The sequence below is a fragment of the Pristis pectinata genome, chromosome 7, assembly GCF_009764475.1.
Source record: "Pristis pectinata isolate sPriPec2 chromosome 7, sPriPec2.1.pri, whole genome shotgun sequence".
Lineage (NCBI taxonomy): Eukaryota > Metazoa > Chordata > Chondrichthyes > Rhinopristiformes > Pristidae > Pristis > Pristis pectinata.
The window spans coordinates 37,755,434-37,780,938 of NC_067411.1; positions in this window are offsets into that span (position 1 = coordinate 37,755,434).

A 25,505-nucleotide genomic window follows, 5' to 3' on the forward strand; every position below is an offset into this window, starting at 1 on the left:
ATAGAAGAACAAACATGTGATTATAGGCATAAATCACAGGTTGAGTCCTAATCTGTCAACACCATCCTAATTCTTCAAACATATTTGCAATAAACAAACACCGAGTCCAATGAAAAAATCCAGTTTGCTTGATAAAGACACTATAAAGAGGAAAGCAAGCTAGTTGCTGAAAACCACAAAACATTGGAAAGAACATTCTGTCACGTCTCAGATTCAGTCATATTTAGTGTTTTCTTACATCAGCCAATTTTAGACTAGTGGGAATTTAAAGGGATCTCTGGATTCACATGGAACTAACTGAGTAACTGGAGGGTCTTTACAGCACTACAAGGTCCTTATAAGAGCTCTAGGACTGGTTATTAGGTTCCCCCTTTGTGTACTTTGTCAGCTATTAGTTGCATTGAAATGGGTACCTGCTACAATAGGGGTGCAAGGAAATGGGAACAAATTGAAGTGAGGGCGTACTAATGGTGAGGTTGGATCGAAATGATGATTTGCTTCTTTGATTTTTCGGGAGATCACCAGCATCATGTGCAGGAACAGGTGAAGGGAACATGACAACAGTGAGGTCAAAGTTCGCAGTGGGTCAGCGTGCATGCCAAGCTAGTTGGTTAAGGCCAACTATGGGACCAGAGGATGATAGAGGACAAAAATTATGAAAACAAAATGCAATCAAATTGAGATTTTCTAACATTCTAGGATTGTTCTGGAGTCTTTAGATTTAGAAGAATTATCTCCAGATACAATGATGGGGAGCCCAAAAGAAGCACGGTAGTGCAGCGGTTAGCATTACGTTATTACAGCACCAGCGACCAGGATTCAACTCCTGCCACTGCCTGTAAGGAGTTTGTATGTTCTCCCCCTGTCTGCATGGGTTTCCTCCGGGTGCTCCAGTTTCCTCCCACATTCCAAAGATGTACGAGTTAGGAAGTTGTGGGCATGCTATGTTGGTGCCAGAAGCATGGTGACACTTGTGGGCTGCCCCAGAACACTCCACGCAAAAGATGCATTTCACTGTGTGTTTCGATGTACATGTGACTAATAAAGATATCTTATCTTATCACCTTTGGAGTGTTGATAATATTGCTTCTGCAACAAAATATTGGAACTGGGAAAACAAACTGTTTGACTTACCAGTTGTCAAGGAAACAGTTCACCACCATCTTCCCTAGTGGCATTAGGATAGGCCAAAAAAGTTGCCTTTGGTGCTTATATTACAAGAATAAATAAAACAAGCTAGCCCTGGGTAGCAGATCACTTCTAATGCAGACGTGTAGAATTATTTCACTTGGACAAGCCAAACAAACTTGATCATACTACAAAAGAAATCTGGTAGATCTAAACACAAAGCATTGGAGGAACTCAGCAGGTCAAGCATCTATTGGAGAGAAATGAATGGTCGATGTTTCGGAACCCGAAATGTTGACTGTCCATTTCCCTCCAAGGATGCTGCTTGACCTGCTGAGTTCCTCCAGCACTTTGTGTGCTGCTCCAGATCCCAACATCCACATTCTCTTGTGTCTCTGATAGTTCTAAAAGCTGCTTTGCTGCAGTAAAGAATATAAACAAGTTCCCACTGTGTCACACACCATGGCAACATAGATATACTTTGTTGTTCTTTCATTATTGCTGCTCAAAATTCTGCAATCCCCAGTCCAACAGCACTGAGGGAGAATCGTCACCACATGGGCTGCAGCAGCTCAGGAAAGCAGGTCTCCACCATTTTCTCGAGGGCAGTTAGGGATGGCAATAAATGCCTGTTTTTCTACTTCTCTGCCTGCATCTCTTCTCTGCCTTGTCACTCCCTAAAAACCCACCTCTTTGACCAAGCTTTTGGTCACTTGCCTAATATTCTTTGTGCTGATCAACATCAGATTTCATTTGATAGCACTCACAGATGCACGGGGGACTTTTTATATAAATACAAGTGATTGTTGTTACATTGTCCACATTCTGAGAATTCTTTTGTAAAGTTGCTGGATTTCTTTGTGGACAGAAAAGCACAAATCTAAAGAAGTTGACTACGTTACAGAGTTACTAGGCCTCAGCTGAAATATTGTGTTCCATTCTAGTCATTTAGTTAAAGAAAGGATATTATTACATTGGAAGTAAGTAACAAAAATGTATCAGGAATTTAAGAAAAAAATATTTCGGCACTTTGCCAAGTACTTGATCAAGGAAAGTCTCTGACTTGGTGTTTTAGTATTGGAAGAGTAAGTGGTTCTTCACTCCCTCTAATAATCTCATCCAAGACTGTTTTAAGATTAAACTCCAAATACCTAACTTTTCCCCTTATTCCTTAATCCATTTGGCTAACAAAATTCATGATTGACTCCAGCAACAAACAATCTGCTGGAGGAACTCAGCAGGTCGAGCATCATCTGTGGGGGGGAAAGGAATTGTCGAAGTTTTGGGTTGACACCCTGCATCAGGATTGAGAATGGAGATGTGAGATGGCTAGTATAAAGAGGACAGCGGTGAGACAGGAGTCTGAGGTGATCGGTGGACTGTGGGGTGAAAGATGATGGGCAGGTTGCACTAGATAGGGGAGGGGAAGGGGGATAGAGTTGGGAGACCATGGCAGGTGATTGACAGATGGAGGAAGAAAAAGAGAAAAAAATGAGAGGTAGATGGAGTAAGGTGGGGGAAAGGGAGTGTTAACAATTGACAATTGATTTTGCGCTAATCACCAGTTGGACTAGCAAGTTGCAAATTTCTATCTCTTCCTGTAATGGAGGACTTTCTTAACTGTGCTCTTGAAAGGCTTGGATTCAATCTTTAGGATATGCAGCCAAATCCCAGACTCCCCAACAATATGAAATAGTTCTTTTTTATTCATCTGATCAGTTGTCTTTAAATCTTGAAAACTTTGATCAAAATCATCTTTAACCTTTTAATTCCAGAGACTGCAATGTTGGCTATGAAATTTGGTGACATTTCACAATGAATTGAAACCTCTCTCTCCTATGTGTATTCAACCCTACAACTTGTTAGATCTCATGCAACTTTGCATCAGGATGAGACAATATTCCAATGGATAAAATCTTTGGGAAGTGAGGCAAGAGTGGGATTTTAATGAGGGGAGGACGTCATAGAGTGTAGGAAGGAAAAGGGAAGAGTGAGATTATTTCATGTGGGATAATAATGGGTGTAAGGGGTGAAGAAAGAGCAGGATTAGATTAGGCAGAATATTAAATGCTATGAAGAGTGACATTAGACCAATTAGCATAATAAAGAGTATGTGACATAAGAGAGAGCTGGGATCAAACAGGGTGAGATACTAAACTTCAGGTAAAGGAGTAGGCTTCATAACAAAATAACATTGATGGTAAGTTCCTCATTGTGGTGAAAATTCATTAGGTGCTGCTTTGTCATCACAGTGTCAATGTATTTCTATGCCACTTATAGGTGCTTCCATACAGTTGGTGACAGGATCATGCTCGGAACAGAGTTGCTGCCTCAAAATGCCAGTAACTCAGGTTCAATCCTGACCTTGGGTGCTGTCTGTGTGGAGTTTGCATGTTCTCCCTGTAACTACATGGTCTTCCCCCAGGTGTTCTGATTTCTTCCCACGTCCCAAAGAAGTTCTGGTTAGTAGGTTAATTGGTCACTGTATAGGTGGGCAGTCGGACAATTAGAACGGAGTCTACATTTTTTTTAATTAAATTTTTAAATTTTGATTACAGTGTGGTGACAGGCCCTTCCGGCCCAACAAGTCCGCGCCGCCCATTTTTTTAAACCCAAATTAACCTACCCGTATGTCTTTGGAATGGTGGGAGGAAACCGGAGCTCCCGGGGGAAACCCACGCAGACACGGGAGAACGTACAAACTCCTTACAGACAGCGACGGGAATCGAACCCCGATCGCTGGTGCTGTAATAGCATCGTGCTAACCACTACGCTACCGTGCCACCCCAAAGATTTGTGAGGTATGATAGGTATGGAGAGAGAACAGGTTACAGGGAAATGAATGGGGCTATTAGGATTGGGATGTGATAACACCATATTATCCTTCTCCTGCTTACTAAAATCCCCCAGGTGGCATTTTGCAAATTTGTGCTACCAGCTTTGCCCAGGAAGTGGGTCCATAGAGGCCTACAATTATACAGCACAGAAGGAGGTCAGTCAACTCATCAAGCCCCCCCCCCTCCCCATTCTGGGATACCCACCCCACAACCAATGGAAGCCCTGAAACAAAAACAGGAAAATGCTGGAAACACTGAACAGGTCAGGCAGCATCTGTGGAGAAAAAAGATCAGTATCGACGATTCAGATCAGAACTATGCCAGTTAAACTCTACTTCTGTCTCCACAGATGCCTCCTGACCTGCTGACTATTTCCAAAATCTCCACTTTGCTTTTCAATTGCTAAAGTCCTGATATGTTCCTTGAGGTGCAGTGGTCACTGCAGAGAGTAAAAACATGAGCGTATATTCTTAAGTGAGGAGAGGGACAAAAGGAAGAAGAAGAAAGGAGTCTTTAAATAGAAGGTGAAATGAATGTACACAGAATTCCTCAAAAGGAAAGAGAACTGGGAAATGGGACAAACTAGATTGCTCTTTGAAAGAACTTCCAAGGATTTGACTGGCCAAAAGGCATCCTTTCGTGCTATAATATTATATGAACACTGAACACTAACATCCTTCTACAGATGTACTGTTGAAAGTGTCCTGACTGGTTGCATCATGGTCTGGTATGGCAATTTAAATGCACAGGAATGTAAAAAGCTGCAAACAGTAGTGGGATTTTGCACAATACATCACAGGCACATCTGTCCCCACCATTGGTAGTATCTACAGGAGGCACTGCCTCAAGAAGGCAACAATCATCATCAAAGATCCCCACTATCTGGGCCATGCCATCTTTTTGCAGCTACCATCAGGCAGGAGGTACAGAAGCCTGAAGTCCCACATCACCAAGTTCAAGGACAGCTACTTCCCTTCAACCATTCAGTTCTTGAACTAACTGGCACAACCCTAATCACCACCACAGTTTAGCAACACCATGACCAGTTTGATCACTTTGCACTGAAATGGACTTCATGTTTCTTTTTCTAATTATGTTCTTTCTTGTAAAAATTGTGTGTAATTTATGTTTAATTTATGTTTTTATTGTGAATGCTGCTTATATGACACTATGTGCCTGTGATGCTGCTGCAAGTTTTTCATTGCACCTGTGCATACATGTACTTGTGCATGTGACAATAAACTCAACTTTGACTTTATGATACTGATTTTAATTCACAGCTCAGAAACAAACCAATCCACCTAACTAGCCTATGGCACTGATTATAGACCACACAGGTCTCCTCTCATTCTACACAGTTCATTTCACCTAATCATCATATTACTTAGTTCTTTTCATAGATAAAATAAGAAAAGTCATAGGCTTCAATGATTCATGGCTGACCCTCTATCTCAAGACTATTTTCCTGCTCTCTCCCCATACCTCTTGAAATTTACCTGGCTCTTTCTGGAATAAATTCAGTGACTTAGAATCCTCAATACTCTGTAGTAGACATTTCCACGTATTCACCATCCTCTGAGCAAAGAATCTTCTCCTCATCTCAGTCATTCGTTTTACCCCGTATCCTGGGACTGGGATTATATTTGTGCCCCTGAGTATTATAGCTACAATGGCTCACCTTCCCCCACCACCACCTTACCCTCACCTCCACCAATTCACCTGTATCCCTTAATTACTGTGAATGAGGTTTCTCTAAACCTCTATAATTTGGTGAATTTCAAGCATTTTCCAATGATTCTGAGATTTTTCCTCTTTTCCAATTTTTGGATTAAAAAGTTGTACCCGAATATAATCTGTTTCAATCATTAGCTCCTTTTGCTAGAAGTTTTCTCAGCAGATTCAATCTCCACTCAAATAAATCTATATTTTGCATCCAATCCAAGAGGGATTTATTTCGCAACAAATAAGAAATTCCTTTTCCTGAAGAACATGAAATTGTTTTTATGAATTATAATCAATGAGCTCCCAATGGCTGCGTAAACTGTCAAAATACAGATCTTCGTATCCAAGGCGACAGGAAAACTGCATGGTACTAAAATATAAAGGAAATGTATCTCAACCTCAAGAACATTTTTCTTCTTGGCGCTGACATATTCAGTAGGGATCCAGCTGTTAACGTTAACGTTTTACAAGCAATTGGATACCAGTGAGTAAAGCTCTGAGTGTGTTTGTTACCATTCTCTACATTTTGTTTCTGGACTTTAGGCATCTCCAATTTTGACCCCTCAACCATTGCCTGCTGCTGAAGTCCGAAGTTATGGAATTCAATCCCGAAACACCTCCACTATTTTCTCCTCCTTTAAAATATTCTTGAAAACCTCTTTGCCTCAATTTTTTTTCATCACCTCTCCAATTATCATGCAGCAATTGGCACTGATACCTCACACCTTGAGAGACCTGGGTTCAATCTTGACCTTGGAGCTTGCATGTTCTCCCTGTGACCACGCGGGTTTCCCCGGGTGCTTCGGTTTCCTCTCATATGCCAAAAGGTGAGCTGGCTGCTAGGAGAATTAAGCTTCTGCAAATTGCCCCTAGTGGAGGTAGGTGGCAGGAGAATAGGGGTGGGCAGAAGTGGGGTAGTGAGTGAAGATGGAAGATAAAAGATGGGATCAGTGTGGGATTACTCTTACCGGGTGCTTGAAGGTCGGCATGGACGTGGAAGGCCAAAGGGCCTGTCTCCATGCAGTATGGCTCTCTATCTCCATATATGCCACGTCTGATAATTACACGTACGTACTACATTAGGATACTTCATCCAAAGTGCAATTTAAATGCAAAGTGGACTTGTTGCAGGCACTGAACCTAGTGGAGGGCAGTGGTGAAGTGAGAGTATAATTGGCTATGTTAATGTTTTACAAGCAATTGGATACCAGTGGGCAAAACTGTGTGTGCTTGTTACCATTCTCTGCATTCCTACTGCTGTACTGACATTGATAAGTTATACTGTCACCAGTGAGTGGCAGTTAACTAATCAGAAATGACGGAAATATTTTGGTTCTGCTATCCTGGAAGATGCAAATAACTTGCCAGAAATTTGACAACCAAGAGTCTAATGAAAAGGAGAAACTAAAGGCAATTAGTTTTAGTTAATAAAAATTGTGCTGGAGAAGTTAATAGGACTGAAAGTTTGATAAATCCTCCAATAATCTGCATCACAGAGTACTAAAAGAGGTAGCCCTGGAAGTAGTAGAAGCATTGGTCATCACCTTTCAAAATTCTGTAGATTGTGGAATGGCTGCTGCAGATTAGCAGGGGACAAGTGTAACCCCACTATCTAAAAAAAGGTGAGAGAAAACAGGCAACTACAGATTGATTATCCTGACAATATAGGAGGAAAATTGTTGGACACTATTATAAAGGATGTGATAATAGGACACTTAGGAAATCGCAAATAGACTAAACAAAATCAAGATTAATTTCTGAAAGGGAAATCATGCTTGACAAACCTACTGGAGTTATTTGAGGATGTAACAGGTGGAATAAATAAGGGAGAATCAGTGAACGTGGTGGATTTGGATTTTCTGAAGGTCTTTCAGAAAGAGGTTCATGTGCAAAATTAAACCATGTGGAATTCAGGGTAATATCCTGGCATGGATAGAAAGTTGGTTGACAGACTGGAAATAGAGGGGAGGAATAAATGAGACTTTTTCAAGGTAGAGGGTGCTGACTTTTGGGGTACCAAAGGAATTAGTGCTTGGTCCAGCTAGTCACAATATAAACCAATGACCTGGATGAGGGAACAGTTTGGAGGCAACAGGAAACTGGGTGAGATTGTGAATTGCGAGGAGGACACAAAGGCAATTCAGAGAAGTTGAGTGAATCGGCAAAAAAATGACTGATGCAGGAAAGTATGGTCAGATGTGAAGTTATAAACATTGGTAGGAAAAACAGAAAGATGAAATATTATTTAAATTGTGTTAGATTTGGAAATGTTGAAGTAAAAAGGGATCTGAGGGTCCTTGTGTACCAGTCACTGAAATCAAACATACAGATACTGCAAGCATATAAGAAGGCAAGGTGGTATGTTGGCCTTCATTGCAAGATGTTTTGAATACAGGAGCAAGGATTTCTTCCTGAAATTATACAAGGCCTAGGTGAGATCACAGCTGGAGTATTTTTGAAGCTTTGGTCTCCTTATGCAAGAAAGAATAAATTTGCCATAGAGAGAGTATTGCAAAGGTTGATCAGAGCTATTCCTGGAACACCAGGATTGCCCTAATTTGAGAGCTTGAGTCAACTAGGCCTGTATTCATTGTTTAGAAAACTGAGAGGAGATCTCATGGAAACGTACAAAATCCGAACAGGGGCTAACAGGTGAGCTGCACAGAAGTTGTTCCCTCAGCTGGAGGGGGGAATCTACAACCAGCAGTCGTAGTCTCAGGATATAGAGCAAGACAGTTAGGACCGAGATGAGAAACAATCTCTTCATTCTGAGGATAATGAACCTACAGAATTTTCTATCATAGAGTGCTGTAGTGGCAAGTCTCTGAATATACTTAAGAAGGAGATAAGTAGATTTCTCGACACAACAGGCGTCAGGGGTTTGGGAAGAGAGCAGAAATATGGTATTGGTTCAGCCATGATAATCCTGAATGGTGGAGCAAGCTCACAGGGTTGAATGGTCTATCCCTGCTCCTGTTTTCCTGTTTCCTGTGCAACACTTTAGAAGTAGTGTCGTGAAGTCCTGCGCCAATGAAGCCAACGTACTTAATGCTCTATTTGCCCCTTCACCCACCAACTGAAGTTTACCATTGGCAAAGTTTTCCTGTGAAAGGTCCTGTGCAATTGCAGACTTGCTGGACAAGTGTTAGTGTATCCTTGCCATGCCTTAGATCAATGCTGAAAATCCTTTGCACAAATGGGTCACTAATAACTGGCCAATTCTAGCTAACAACACTCTCAAAATAATTAAAACAGTACAGCACAGAACAGCAGTCCGGCAAAGTCAACTGATTTTGGAAAAACAGCCTCAAGTCCAGCCTGAACAGGAACTTATTGAGCTGGCATGTTTAAACAGTGATTGGGTCTACTTAAGTAAATATAATCACCCTGGATATTGTAAATCTTCTGGAAAACAGAAGTGATTGGAATCTACATATTGAGACACTGGAGTTCTCACTGACTTTGCCTGACACTAGCAGTCTGACAGGAGTAATGAGTGTTTGGAAAGATGATCAATGGGAAGTTTTCATATCCACTCCTTATATAGCCAACACAATAATGATAAAACTGAATTATACACATTCCCCCTCTATTTATGCCTCAAGCCAAATACAGTCTCAATCGAAAGATCAGGGAATTCTGTGGAGAACTGGCACAGAAAAGATGATGCCTGGGGCAGATCAGCTACGATTGCATTGAATGGCAGGGCAGGCTTGAAAGACTAAATGGCCTACTCTTGTTGTTATTTTCTTACATTCTTATGAATTCAATATTGAGTCTGGAAGGCTGCAACGTGCCCGGATGGATGATGAAGTGCAGTTCCTCAAGCTTGCTCTGGACCCCTCTTTAACAGTGTAGGAGGCTACAAAGAAGATAGATTAGATGATAATGCATTGGAGAATTAAAGTGGTTGTATTTATTTTATTTTCATTTATCAGACATAGAGGTTGGATTATTCTTCCTTTAACTCCCCCATTAACTCTCTCTCTCTCTCTCTTGCTCTCTCTTTCTCTTGCTCTCCTGCTCTCTCCTTCTCTCTCTCTGACTCACTCACTCAAACATACACACACACGTGCAGACATCAACCCATACTCAAGAGCATGCACAGACACATATTCATAGGCGCGCGCACACACACACACACACACACACACACACACACACACACACACCTCAGTACCCAGAGATGTAGTACTCTCATGGGCACACATACACATGCACACATATACCCACATATGACCCCACCCATGCCTAAGATTCACACAGAGACATATACACATGGCTCAGATACATCAGAGGAATATAAACACACACATGTGCACGTAGAGAAAAACTAACACTCCACTCTAAGTGACTCAGCACAGCATATGCCATGGATGTGCTGAACTCAGACAAAGTGTTCATTTATCAGGAGATGGAGAAAGCAAACTGAGCCAAAACATGTTAACTGCCTGAATTCCAGCAGCCTTTTACAGTTTTATTATCAATCAAGTAGCAATTTCAAATGTATATAGGTGCATAAAAGGAGACTTTAGACATTTTAAAAGGTTGCTTATGTTAGCAATGATTAAAATTAGCAGTAAGCTTACTGGTGTATTCTGGTTTGCAGGCAAATCATTGTGGAAAATTACTAGGTTTCTTTAGATGCTTTAATACTGGAAGAGTGTTGTGGACAGTAGTTAGGGACTTTCCCACTACCCACAGCACTCGCAAGTAAAGCAGAAGCAATCTTCCAGTGTCTTTAACATTACAGACTGATATTTTCCTTGGGTTCTTCACAAATAAAGTTCAACCCTACAATCCCCACAGGGAGACTGGTTATTTTGTTGTTTCATGACACCATGGAAACTTGCTGAGCCTTCATGAGATTATACTGCATTGAAGGTGCTATAAAATGCAAGTTGTTGTTGGCAATTCATAATGAACCTTTTGAAGATAGCAAGGGAGGAAGGAATAAACAGAGTTATGGGCCAATTAAACTTCAATAATATGCAAATTGTTGGAATCAATCCTGAGAAACAGTGTAAAGGAACACATTAATCAAAGACAGGCTACGTGGGAGTTATCAAGGGAATGAACCAGTGCATTTTTTGAGGAGTATCATGGAAGGTCAATGTGGACAGTGTACTTGATGACATCTACAAGTTTAGGAAGGCTTTTGACATGGCAAGCTGTTCAAAAAAAGTATGAGTCCATGGAATTCAAGAGAGTGTGGCAAAATTGATCCAATCATTTTTGGTGACAGAAAGCAAAGAGTAACAATTGACAGGTGTTATGCAATTGAAAGGTGCAGTGGGATTCCACAGGACTCTGTCCATTTATATTAGTAATTTAGGCTTAAATGTCAGGGGCAAAGGTAAAGAAGTTTGCCAAAAATGGCCATGTGGTTGACAGTGAGGAGAAAAGGTTTAAGTTTACCATATAACAGAAAAGTGGCAAATTAAACTTAATCCAAAGAAATGTGAGGTCATCCATTTGCAGAGGTGCAACATGGCAAGAGAATGAGTAATAAATGGGAGAACACGGAGAGGTGTGGAGGAAAAGAGGAATGTACATCCATAGATCTTTATGGTACAAGAAGACAAAAGGGACTGCAGATGCTGAAATCTGGAGCAATAAAATGGATGCTGGATGAACTCAATGGGTCAGGCAGCATCTGTGGAGGGAAATTTCGGGCTGAGACTCTTCATTTGGACTGAAAGATAGAGAGGAGATAGCCAGTATAAAGAGCGGAGGATGCTCTCCTCTCACTCGTTCCCCTGTCCCCACTGTTCCCATCTGCCACCCTACCTCCCTTACTTAGTTCCATGCTCCACCTTCCTTTCATGTCAGATTCCATCTTCTGTGGGCCTTTGTTGCCTCACATCCCAGCCTCTGTCGCTTTTTTCCCTCCTCCATCTACCGATCACCCCTCCTCACTTGGATCCACCTATCACTTGCCAGTTCTTGCTCCACCCCTTCTCCTCACCTCTTTACACCGGCGATCTCCCCTCTATCTTTCAGTCCAGATGAAGAGTCTCGACCCAAAACGTCGACTGTCCATTTCCCTCCACAGATACTGCCTGACCCGCTGAGGTCCTCAAGGATCTTGTTTGTTGCTTATAGGACATGGGACAGATCAATAAGGTGGATAAAAGGGCTGCTTTATTTTAGTAACCAGAGCATAGAATATAGAAGTAAGGAGGTTATTCTGGAATTGTATACCACAAAAATGAGACTACCATATAAGTATGGTCTATAGTTTTAGTCCCCGCATTACAGGAAAGATGTGATTGCTCTGGAGACGGTACTGGGGGGATTTATGAGGACATTGCCGAGGCTGGAAACTTGAAGAAAGATCCAATGGACTGGAATTTTGTGGGGGAACAGAGGAGGCTGAGAGAGACTTTGCTGAGATATATAAAATTATGAGGGCATAGATAAAATAGGAAAGGCCTATCTTATCAACCAGAGAGTGAAAACCTGGGGCATAGCGCTAAAAGCATTAGAAAAGTTCTCCCACCACTCAGGCAATGGGGGTCTGGAACTCACTACTGATCCGGTGATGGAGGCAGAAACCTTCACTGTATTTAAGTTACATGTATACATGAAGGACTATGACCTGAAGGAGAACCGATCTAGTGCTGGGTGGTGGATTAGGCTTGAGAGCTCTTTCCAACCAACGGCAACACAGTGGGACAAATGTCCCCTCCTGTCTCAAAAATTTTCATTGTTTCTGTCATTCTACAATGGGGGAAGATAACCAATGGAGAAAGATGTGAGACCATTGGTAAAAGAATTGGAGCGGTCATTTTACACAGCAAGTTGTTGTGACCTGGATCGTGCTGCCTGAAAGGACAGTGGAAGCAAATTCAGTCAGAACATTCAGAAAAAGAATTGGATAAATAATTGAAAAGGAGAGATGCACAGGGCTGTGGGAAAGAGTAAGGGGAATGGCCTCTTCCAAAGAGCTAGCATAGGCACAATGGACCGAATAAACAGCCTTATTTCAACAAACAGCATATTTTGATGTCTTAGAATTTCTCTATGTTTCAAATCACAAAACTTAAAAATCAGCTGCAGTACTGTGCTCTCTGTAATGTACTTGGCACCCATTCAGGCTATGTTGCCAGATTTCAAGCATTGGTGTCTTATTTATGGTACAGTAAGCCCTGAGAATCACACAGTACGTATCCCACAATGTCACCAAAAATATCTGAGACACTAAGAAACTATGCAAAGCTGACAAAGTAAACTGGAGCAACACAACAGAAGCAATGCAATGACAGACAACACAAGGTAATGGATCCTGTATCAGGGACACTAGTCGACATTCTTTTACTATGGAAAGGAATCGAGAACCTGGAATGCTGATTACAGCTATGTAAAGCCTCCTTCCAAGTTAGCTGTGTTTGTTTTACATATATTTAGCTGTATAAAGTTGAAACCTCATTAATTTACTGAGAAATCTGGATTTGATTACCATTTGATGCATGTTCTATCATATTTTTCAGGAACATACTGGCTTCAGCAAAGCTTCAACAAAATATGATGTTAAAGCGATCCTCCATTAACTGTAAAGTTTATGGAAGCAAAAGTAAATCCCGTGTATTCTGGAAATCCAGAGCTGACACTTATTCAGTGCATGATCCCTCAGAGCCACAGAAACAAGGCGTGGAGCATTTGGAATTTGTTCATTCATTCAGTTTGCTTTATAGTGAAGTACTTTCAGCAGAGTATGAGTATGAGTCGTGAGTTGGGTGACACATAGTGAGTGTGGTAGTGATAATTAGGTCTGCAAGCAGTGAATGTGGCAAAGGGATAAAGGACGCTGAGCATCGAGTGTGGATATGGGACTGAGGAATGCGGATGGTGAGTATTCCAGTGGGACGTGGAACTGTGAGAAGTGAGTGTCACACTGTGACTTAGTAGTGTGTGGCAGTGGGATTTTGGATTGTGGATTGTGAGTGCCACACTAGTGAATCACAGTCTGTAACCCCACTGCTGCACTCACCAATCACAGGCTGAAATCCCACTGCCACAATCACCAATCACAGTCGGAAATCCCACTGCCACACTCACCAATCACAGGCTGAAATCCCACTGCCACACTCACCAATCACAGTCTGTAATCCCACTGCCACACTCACCAATCACAGTCGGAAATCCCACTGCCACACTCACCAATCACAGGCTGAAATCCCACTGCCACACTCACCAATCACAGGCTGAAATCCCACTGCCACACTCACCAATCACAGTCAGAAATCCCACTGCCACACTCACCAATCACAGTCTGTAATCCCACTGCCACACTCACCAATCACAGTCGGAAATCCCACTGCCACACTCACCAATCACAGGCTGAAATCCCACTGCCACATTCACCAATCACAGGCTGAAATCCCACTGCCACACTCACCAATCACAGGCTGAAATCCCACTGCCACACTAACCAATCACAGTCTGTAATCCCACTGCCACACTCACCAATCACAGTCGGAAATCCCACTGCCACACTCACCACTCACAATCTAAAATCCCACTAACTGTCACTAATCAGTCTGAAATCCCACTGCCTCCTTTCATGTTTTATTGAAATACAAGAATCTATTATATGAACACTGCCTTCTCAAAGGCAGTTAAGGATGGACAATTAAATGCTGGCTCAGTGTGTGAAGCCCCCATCCCTTGAACGAATAATAAAAAAAATCCCACTGGCACATTCCCAAAGCACAATTCCAAATCCCACTGCCATACTCACAGCCCATATTTCTAAATCCCACTGCCCTGTATACCACTGTCACACTCAGTACCCACAGTCAGTCCTAAATCTAACTGCCACACTCACTCATCAGCATTATAATTCCTACTGCCACATTCACTCACCAGTTTCCAAATCTCACTGTCACACTGACCGACCACAGTTCAACCATTCGGTTCTTGAACCAACTGGCAAAACCCTAATCACTACAGTTTAGCAACACCATGACCACTTTGATCACTTTGTACTAAAATAAACTTTGTTTTTATTTCTTCTAATTCTGTTCTTTCTTGTGAAAATTGTGTATAATTAATGTTTAATTTATGTTTTTCTTGTGAATGCTGCTTGTCTGATGCTGCAAGTAAGTTTTTCATTGCATCTGTGCATACATGTACTTGTGTATATGACAATAAACTCGACTTTGACTTTGACTTTATCATTTGACACGACCACACTGACCACCCATAGTCCTCAATCCCAAGTCATGCTCACGACTCAGAATCCGAAATCTCATAACCACTCTGACCACCCACATTCCTAAATAGCTTTGCTACAATCACAACCATAGTCCAAAATATCACCACTACAATGCCGCACGTAGTCAATTTAATTAAAATCCAATCAGTCTATTCTCAATCATCAGCAAAGTGACAGAAGCTATTGTCAGCAGTGCTATCAAGTTGCATGAAGACAAAAGAGACTGAAGATGCTGGAATCTGGAACATAAAAAAACAAAACATTGGGAGAACTCAGCAGGTCAAGTGGCATCTGTAGAGGCAAAAGGTGTAAGTCTTAGTGGCACAAAGGTGGAAGTACTGTGGTACTTCCCCAGGAACAACCTGGTCACCAATGCCCAGCTTGGATCTTGTCAGAACCACAATGCTTCAGATCTCATCACAGTCTTGGTCCAAACAGGAGCTGAATTCTAGAGGTCACTAATCATAGTTCTAAACTCACTGGCTGTTATTAATCAAAGTCCCAAATACCATTGCCACATTCTCTTCCCACTGTCCGAAATCCCTTTGCCACAATCACAATCAACAAGCCTAAACCCCACCTCCATATTCATTACACACAGTCCTAAATACCAGTGCCACATTCATCACTGATTGTCTTAAAATGCTTTATCACACTCAGTACCCACATTCCAAAAATAGTGAGTGTGGCAGTGGGATTTAAGATTATCGATAGTTCTATTGTGTTGGGATTAGGGATTGAGGATTGTTAATGTGATAATGGGATATTTTGCTGAGGATATGAGTGCAGTTTTTAGCATTGTGTGTAATCAGAAGATCTCTGTTAACATGGAAAATGTTTATCTCTTGAGCAACATCACCATGACTTTGACAATTAACTCACCAAATTATTCAACATCCATGATGAGTTCCTGGCAAATATTGACCACTTCTCATATCTTAGGAGCCACCTGTCAATGAACGTAAGCATTGATCTTTAATTTCACCAGCATCCTTAGTGAGCCAGTTTAGCCTTTGGCCTTTTGAGAAAAAGAGTGTTTGATGATCAAGACCTGAGACATAACACATGGTTCACAGTCTACTGAGCAGCTATGATCCCTGCCCTCCTCTATGCATCTCAGATATGAGCTACCTACAGCAAGCACATCAAGCCATCAGATAGGTCCCTCCAACTCTTTGTCCATAAAATCGTCCAATTCCACTGGCAGGAGAGACAAAACGACATCAGTGTTCTTTGCAGGCCAACATCCCCAGCCACGAGGATCTAGTTTCACTCATTCAACTCCAATGGGCAAACCACCAGCAGGCAGGAGGTACAGGAGCCTGAAGACTCACATCTCAAGGTTCAACAACAGCTTCTTCCCCACTGCCATCAGGCTCTTGAACCCACATGAAAAACCCTAATTCTACCTTGGACTATATTTCCCTCAACTTGCACTAATGTCATTATGTTTATTTTTACTTATTTTGTCATGCAAGTTATGTATAATTTACATTAATTTAAGTTTATGTAATTTATGTTGTCATGTTTCTAATGTACTGTACTGCTGCTGCAGAAAGCTGATTTTCATGGCACGACGATAAACTTGAACTTGTACTTGAACACATCACTCATATGCCCGACAGTGGATTCCCGATACAGGTACGCTGTTCCAAGCTCTGTTATGGGAAGAGATTACCAGGTGGACAGAAGAAAAGGGGCAACAGGTTTACCATGGGCCGAATGGCCCGTACTGTGCTGTATGGTGCTGTACTGTTCTAAAAGATTCAAGGAATTGCTCAAAACCTTGAGCAATTGTAACAGTGGTGGGAATCCTTGTCCTAAAACTGCTCAAAAATGGGAAAAGAAATGGCATTGAGGACGTCAAATCCATTCATCAGAAGCACACAGAAACCCGATGCAAACAGTAGTAGGAGCCCACACCTCCCAAACTACCCATTAGCTACCTAAACCCCATAAAACATCTCCTGCCGCCCCCGGCCCCGACCACCAACCTCAATTGCTCCCCCCTCCCAACCCCGTGACAAAGTCTGCGGATCTCACACTGAGCTCATCAGCCACCTCAGAACCAACAGAACCAAAGTGGAAACAAGTCATCCTTAATTCCAAAAGACTGCCTAAGGAAAATACAAATCTCCAAGGCAGAAATGGCAATTGACCATGTGTTGGCAAATGGGATTAGTACATGCAAATACTTGATGGTCAGCAGGGCCTGTGGTTTGTTACAGTGCTGTCTGGCTCTATGACTAATGTCTCTCTGATGTCTCTTCAAAAGCACTTTGCTTGCTAGAAGCTCACTGATCATGTAAAGTACTGTCTAAAGAAGAACCTGTCTTTCCTTGCTTAATTGCCTTGTGATCAGAATGTAGAGGAATTCAGCGAGCTTTCTCAGCGGAGCCCTGTCCAAGTTCAGGCTTCATCCATGACATCCCCAACACAAACTAGAAGAACAACACTTCCACCTGTGTAGTACACAACCCAATAGCATGACCACTGAGTTTTCCAATTTTAGGTGACCCTCTCTCTGGTGTGTTTTCACCCCACCCCCACTCCCTTCCAATCCTCCATTTCTGTCCCTTCTCCCCTCTCTCCAGCCCCCCCCCCAATCACCCATCTTTGTCCCCCTCCACCTCTTACGCACAGTTCACCCACAGGCTTCCCCCCTTCCCTCCCCCAAATGCTTCCGGTTCCAACTGCCTTTCATCTCTCCCCTAATGGTTCTCATTATCACCTCCTTTACTTGTCACATTCTAGCAGTGGTAGCCCTTTGCATTCCTGCTTATCTCCCTCTAGCAGCCATCTCCACCTTCACCCTCCCCTCCCCCCACCTAGCTCCATCTGTCTCTCCTATTTTTATCTGCCTCCATCCATCATCCATCTGCCTCTGTCTCCCAACTCTACCCCTCCTCCCTGCCCTACCCAGCTTGGCCTGCCCGTCATCCTTCACCCCTCCTCAGGGTCCTGTCGCATCACTCCCCCTCTCCTCTTCATACTGGCCGTCTCCCCGCTCCACTCTCACTCCTAATGCAGGGTTTCAATCCAAAACATTGACAATTCCTGCCCCCCACCCACAGATGCTGCTCGACCCTCTGGAGTTCCTCCAGCAAATTGCTTGTTGCTCCAAGTTCCAGCATCTGCAGTCTCTTGTGTCTCCATCATCCATGACTTGTTCTGCTTGCTCCACTGATGTGCACACACGTGGGAAGCATGCAGGATAAGGACTGGATAAGGTTTAAGAGCTCACCCTGGTATTAAGGGAAAGTTTTATGGTCAAGGGCACCAGATATATTGCCAGTGCATGGGCTGGGATTATTATGATAATGAATGCATTAAATGTGTGCATACAGATGTTGTTTTAAACAAAGCTTTGATGGGGTACCACAAATGGGGAGTGCTTGAGTTGATGTTTTAATTGGAGAAGATTTTGTGGATAATTACTGGTCAGTGGTGGAAGATGTACATGAAATAGTGGCCAGTTAGAGTAGAGTAAAGCTCCCACATCAGATCAGCATGACTGCCTTATAGCCAGTAATGGGTGGTTCCTGATACAGTGGTTACAGTCTTTGCCAAAGTGGTGCCAGAGCGGATGAAAGGTAATGAAGGTGACGGGGAAAAGCTGTAGGCACCTGTGCAGAATGCAGCTTTACACTATAACAGTGAAGACTTTGAGCAGTATTCCTCTTCCAGAGTTGGTAGGTGCCCTCCTGTCAGTGTGTGGGAGTATTCACAGGTGTGTGTTGTGCACTTCCAGCACAGAATTAAGTAGTCTCCCCTTTTCTCCAAAGCTTCCTTTCTTCCGAGGAGTACTGCCACTGGGAGAGATCCCTGTGCACTGGGCAAATGCTGATACATGACAGAAGCGCAAGAAGACTAGTAATTCATCAGCAGCAATAAGGATTTCCAAAATCGTTGAAGAGCTGAGGATTTCCCACAGGTTCAAGTATCAAAGCTGGCCTGTTTCAGTTTTCAGAGGAGAGTGAATCATGTAATCCTTTCCCCAGAAACCTGCTGAGGTTAGGAGTTCAAGTGAGGTTTTTGTGAGGCAAAGGGATTAAGGGTTGTGTAGAGTCATACAGCATGGAAATAGGCTCTTTAACTCACCCACCAATAGACACACACACACACACACACACACACAGGGGCTTATAAAATATTGTTTCAGAGTATAGTAGGTCCTCTTGGCAATTGCAAATGATGAATTAAAACTCTCTTATCTCTTTCAAGAATCATACCCTTTTGTAAATTTTGTTTCAGCCTTAAGTTAATACCAGCATCAACCAGATGGGAAACCAGATCTAGTGTTAGCTGAAGGTATGGGGCTGATCCAGGTTTTACACTTGGTAAACTATTGTGATACAGAGCATGCTGTCTAAACAAGGTAGGGAAGGTCGAACTCTCAAACGAAAATTGGGTGAAGAGTGAACAAAGGAGCAATAGGGTCAGAGAGTCTGTGTTCAATTCCAGCCCCAGAGCTTTGAGCAAAGAAATCCAGGCTGACATACCAGTGCAGTGGTGAGGGAGTGTCACACTGTTGACAGTGCTGTTTAACCTTTTAAACTGAGGGTACATTGGCTTTCAGCTAGCTATAAAGATCCAGTGGCCACTGTTTTGAAGAAGAGAACTCTCCCTGCTTTATAATTATCCTTCAGCACCACCCAAACAGATTATGTAATCTTGATCACTTTATTGTGTGTGGAAGTTTACTGAATACTAATTAGCTGCCATTTTTCACTTAAGAAAATCCATTTTCTCGAGCATTTTCATAACATCTCAAAGCACTTTGCAATGACTTACTTTTGAAATGCAGTCACTGCTGTAAGGTAGGAAATGTGAAAGCCAATTTGGGCACAGAAAGCTCCCAGAAAAAGCACAGTAATGGTGACCAGCTAATCTGTTTTTCATGATGATTTTAAAAAATGAGTATTACATTTGAACAAATCTCTGGTCATCTGATATACAGCCTCTCTTTCCTTATCCTTGACGACACTTTTCCTGGGAAACACTTTAAAATATTTGACTTTGTTAAAGATATTTCACAAAAATAAGTTGTCATTTCAATGCATCCTTCCCTGTGGGGTTAGACATATTCGGCCAATGTTTTTTGTAACAAAACATTTCAAGGTTGACAAAGAGCTAACAGATGGCTCTACCACCCACCCCATCCCCGAGTGCACCCATCCCTACCCCCACTTCCCATTCCAGTCTTCCCATTCTGCCTGGGAACAGGGGAATTGCAGAGAAAAAATTAAGCCCCAGTAGTTGGCAGAATTTAGCATATATTCATGTAAGTAGTTGCCAGATTCCTCTGCAATTCTCCAATAATGTACCAAAAGACTCTTGCAAAATCAGGGTTAACTTGAGGAACATGTATCTTAGAATTCCCCTGTCTGTGTTAGTCAGTGGTGTAGGCGTGAGAGAGTCATTGTGTCTGAGTGGGATCTCAGTCAAAGCATTTCTTGTTCTGTCTGTGGCCTATGTAATTGCAATATTTACCTCAGGATTGACTGTTTGAATGTAATGGCTGGGATTAAAGCAGGGGAAGATGAACATTTGGTTAAAAGAAAAATTGATTAAAGATGACAGAGATATATTATCAGATTGCACCTTTGCTGGCCTGTATATCATCCAACATGATCACATAATCGCTCTGGGCTCAATATCCCCTTTCCAGCTTATACCAAGTTCCACTTATTTGGTTCCTGTTCCCCAGTTCCTAAGACACAGTCTCCTTCCCTTTCTCTCACAATTGTCTGACCCAGCAGCAGACTGTTCAGAATCTTGTTATCCTATGTGACCCCAAGATTAACATCGAAGCACATATCACTGTGGCCTTATTATGACAATCTGTTTTCACTTCCATATCATCCTCCTCCTCCACTGCCTGTCTCAGCTCTTCAGCTGCCGAATCCCTTGCCTGTGCCTTTACTACTTTCAGATGTGGCTGACTTCTCTTTTTCAACAAAACTCTGCTCTATCTATCCCAATTAGCAACAATTCTGTCCATCCTTCATCCAATAGGCTTGTTGACCTACACTTTTCCTGGTTAAGCCGTGCCTAAGTGTTAACATTCTCCTCCTTGTTGTCAAATCAAGTGGTTGAAGCAGGTACATTAACAACACTTAAAAGGTACTTGTACAGGTACATGGATAGGAAAGTTTTAGAGGAATACAGGCCAAACACAGGCAAATGGGACTAGCACAGATGGGAATCTTGGTTGGTATGGACCATTTAGGCTGAAGGGCCTGTATCTGTGCTGTATGACTCAATGGCTCTAAATCCCTCAATGTCTCACCTTTTCCTATTTCTATAATCTCCTCTAGCCTCTAGTTTCTTTACTATTCTCCAATTTCCCATTGATGGCTGCCGAGGTATTTATCTTTGGAGGTTCCTCCTTAAGCCTCTCTACCTTTCCACCTCACTTTCTTCCTTAAACTATTGCATTGTCAATCTTTCTGTGATTTGCCTTAATATCTCTCTCTATGGTTTAGGAATACATTTTGATAATGCCTCTGTGACACACCTTGGAACATCTTACCATATTACTGGTGCTATTTAAAAAGTAAGTTGTTGTTTCTGTTCATCCTTCATCTTGAGCTTCCTGACCCCCCGTTAGTTCTCTGCCCATCAATGCCTGAAATTAAAAATTCTTCTCGTATTTAAATCCCTGAATGGTTCAAATCTTCCTGTGTCCAAGATCATAGAACATAGAACACTATAGCACAGTACAGGCCCTTCAGCCTACAATGTTGTGCCAACATTTTATCCTACTCTAAGATCTTTCTAACCCTTTCCTCCCACATAGCCCTCCGTTTTTCTATCATTCATGTGGCTATCTAAGAGTCTCTTAAATGTCCCTAAGGTATCTTCCCCCACAACCTCTGCCGGCAGTGCATTCGAAGCACCCACCACTCTCTGTGTAAAAAACTTACCCCTGACATCACCCTTATATCTTCCTCCTATCACCTTAAAATTATGTCCCTTCGTGTTAGCCATTTTCGCCCTGGGAAAAAGTCCTTGACTGTCCACTCGATCTATTCCTCTTAGCACCTTGTACATCTCTATCAAGTCACCTCTCATCCTTCTTCTCTCCAAAGAGAAAAGCCCAAGCTTACTCAACCTATCCTCATAAGACATGCTCTCCAATCCAGGCAACATCCTGGTAAATCTCCTCTGCACCCTCTCTAAAGCTTCCGCATCCTTCCTATAATGAGGCAACCAGAATTGAACACAACACTCCAAGTGTGGTCTGACCAGAGTTTTATAGAGCTGCAACATTACCTCGTGACTCTTGAACTCAATCCCCCAACTAATGAAGGCCAACACGCCATACGCCTTCTAAAGAACCCTATCAACCTGCACAGCAACCTCGAGGGATCTATGGACGTGGACCCCAAGATCCCTCCGTTCCTCCACACTGCTAACAGTCCTCACATTAACCTTACATTCTGCCTTCAAATTCAATCTTCCAAAGTGTATCATTTCACACTTTTCCGGGTTGAACTGCATCTGCCACTTCTCAGCCCAGCTCTGCATCCCATCAATGTCCTGTTGTAAGCTACAGCAACCTTCTACACTATCCATAACACCACCAACCTTCATGTAATCTGAAAACTTATTAACCCACTTCCTCATCCAAGTCATTTATAAAAATCACAAAGAGCAGGGGTCCAAGAACAGAATCCTGTGGAACACCACTAGTCACCGACCTGCAGGCAGAATACTCTCCATCTACAACCACCTTCTGTCTTCTATGGGTGAGCCAATTCTGAATCCACACAGCCAAGTTTCCCTGGATCCCATGCCTCCTGACTTTCTGAATGAGCCTTCCATGAGGAACCTTATCAAACGTCTTACTAAAATCCATGTACATCACATCCACTGCTCTACCTTCATCAATGTACTTTGTCACATCCTCATAGAATTCAATCAAGCTCATGAGACATGACCTGCCCATTACAAAGCCATGCTGACTGTCCCTAATCAGTCTATGCTTCTCCAAATGCCCATAAATCCTGTCTCTAAGAATCTTCTCCAGTAATTTGCCTACCACTGAAGTAAGGCTCACTGGCCTGTAATTCCCAGGATTATCCCTACTCCCTTTATTGAACAAAGGAACAACATTTGCCACCCCCCAATCATCTGGCACTACTCCTGTGGCCAGTGAGGATGCAAAGATCATTGCCAAAGGTGCAGAAATCTTTCCCCTCACTTCCCGTAATAACCTTGGATATATCCCGTCCGGCCCCGGTGACTTATCTATCCTAATGACTTACAAAAGTTCCAGCACATCTTCTTTCTTCATGTCGTCTTGCTCTAGCATATGAGCCTGTGATATGCCATCCTCACAAATGTCAAGGTCTCTCTCACAGGTGAATACTGAAGCAAAGTATTCATTAAGGACCCCCCTTACCTCTTCCGACTCCAGGCACATATTTCGTCTTTTATCCCTGATCGGTCCTACCCTCACTATTGTCATCCTCCTATTCTTCACATACATGTAGAACGCCTTGGGGTTTTCCTTAATCCTACTTACTGTGGCCTTCTCATGACCCCTTCTAACTCTCCTAAGTCCATTCTTAAGCTTTCTCCTGGCTACCTTGTAACTCTCCAGAGCCCTGTCTGATCCTTGCCCTCTAACCCTTGGGTAAGCTTCTTTCTTCCTCTTGACAAGATATTCTAGATCTCTTGTCAACCACGGTTCCTTCACTCTACCATCCTTGCCCTGCCTCAATGGTACAAATCTATCCAGAACCCTCTACAAGTACTCCCTGAACAACCTCCACATTTCCACTGTGCATTTCCCTAAGAACATCTGTTCCCAATTTACCCTCCCAAGTTCCTGCCAAAGAGCATCATAATTCCCCCTCCCCCAATTAAATACCTTCCCATATTGTCTGCCCCCATCCCTCTCCAAGTCTCTGGTAAAGATCAAGGAGTTATGGTCACTATCTCCAAAATGCTCTCCCACCGAGAGATCTGAAACCTGATCAGGATCATTGCCTAGTACCAGGTCCAGAATGGCCTCTCTTCTGATCGACCTGTCTACATAATGTGTCAGGAACCCTTCCTGGACACACCTAACAAACTCTGCCCCATCTATCCCTTTTACACTAAGGAGGTGCCAATCAATATTAGGGAAGTTGAAATCACCCATCAGTAAGTAGATGATCCCTCCAGGACGTCCTCCCTTTCTACAGCTGTGATACTATCGCTGATCAGCAAAACCACTCCCCCACCTCTTTTACCTCTGTCCCTGTCCCTTTTGAAACATCTAAACCCCAGAATATCCAGCAGCCATTCCTGCCCTGTGACAGCCAAGTGTCTGTAATGGCCACAACATCGTAGTTCCATGTACTTAAACATGCTCTAAGTTCATCACCTTTGTTCCTGATTCTTCTCACATTAAAGTAGGTGCACTGCAGCCTATCCAGCTGACTGCAAATTTGCCCTTTCAACTGCCTATCTTTCCTCCTAGTCTTTCTACATGCTGCATCTACTTGTACACTAAATGCACCAACCTCTAACCTATCACTCGTAATTCCCATCCCCCTGTCAAACTAGTTTAAACCCTCCCCAACAGCTCTAACAAACCTGCCCGCAAGAATATTGGTCCCCCTCCAGTTCAGCTGTAACCCGTCCCTTTTGTACAGGTCATATCTTCCCCAGAAGAGATCGCAGTGATCCACAAATCTGAAACCCTGCCCCCTTCACCAACTCCTCAGCCACGCATTCATCTGCCAAATCAATCTATTCTTTCCTTCACTGGTGCATGGCACAGGCAGCAATCCAGAGATTACCACCCTTCAAAGACGAAATGAGAAGAAATCCATCTTAGAACCTTGCAGCCTAATGGCATGAACATTGAATTCTCCCACTTTAAGTAATCCCTATACACACACCCCCACACCCACCCCAAACCATGCCTCTTCTTTTCTTCCTTTTCCTAGCTTATCTCTTTTCTCAACCCTCCTTTTTTCCTACTTTCCATTGACCCATCCCCTGGTGGATCTGCACTCCCCTCCTCCCCTGCACCTGCCTACCACTATCTCTAAACTGTACCATTAACCACCTTGTGCCCACCCCACCTCCCATCTTTTGTCCACCTGTCACTGCTCTGCTTTTCCCTGCAATATATATGGGACTTCCGCTTTTCCTATGTTCAGTCCCGAAGAAGGGTCCTGACCCGAAACGTTGACCGCCTGTTTTTCTCCATGGATGCTGCCTGGCCTGCTGACTTCCTCCAGCATCATTGTGTTTTTCTGAGAAATCAGGGTTGTTTGAGCAATTAACAAATTCAATCCCTCTAAAGAGAGTGATTAAAAGAAATAAGTTCAAATTCATTCTGATTTTAATTGCATTATTAATCATTAGTAGAACACTTGTAGCTAATAAGATAGTTGACACATTGGTTTTAATTTTTCAAAATTCACTAGATTCAGGGAAGTTTCCATTAGTTTGGAAAACAGCAAATTCTTTGTCCAAAAAGCGAGGAAGACAGAAAGCCAGGAAACTACAGGCCAGTTAGGTAAACATCTGTAATAAGGAAAATGTTAGGGGTTTTTTATAAAAGATGTTATGGCAGGGAAAAAGCAACATGG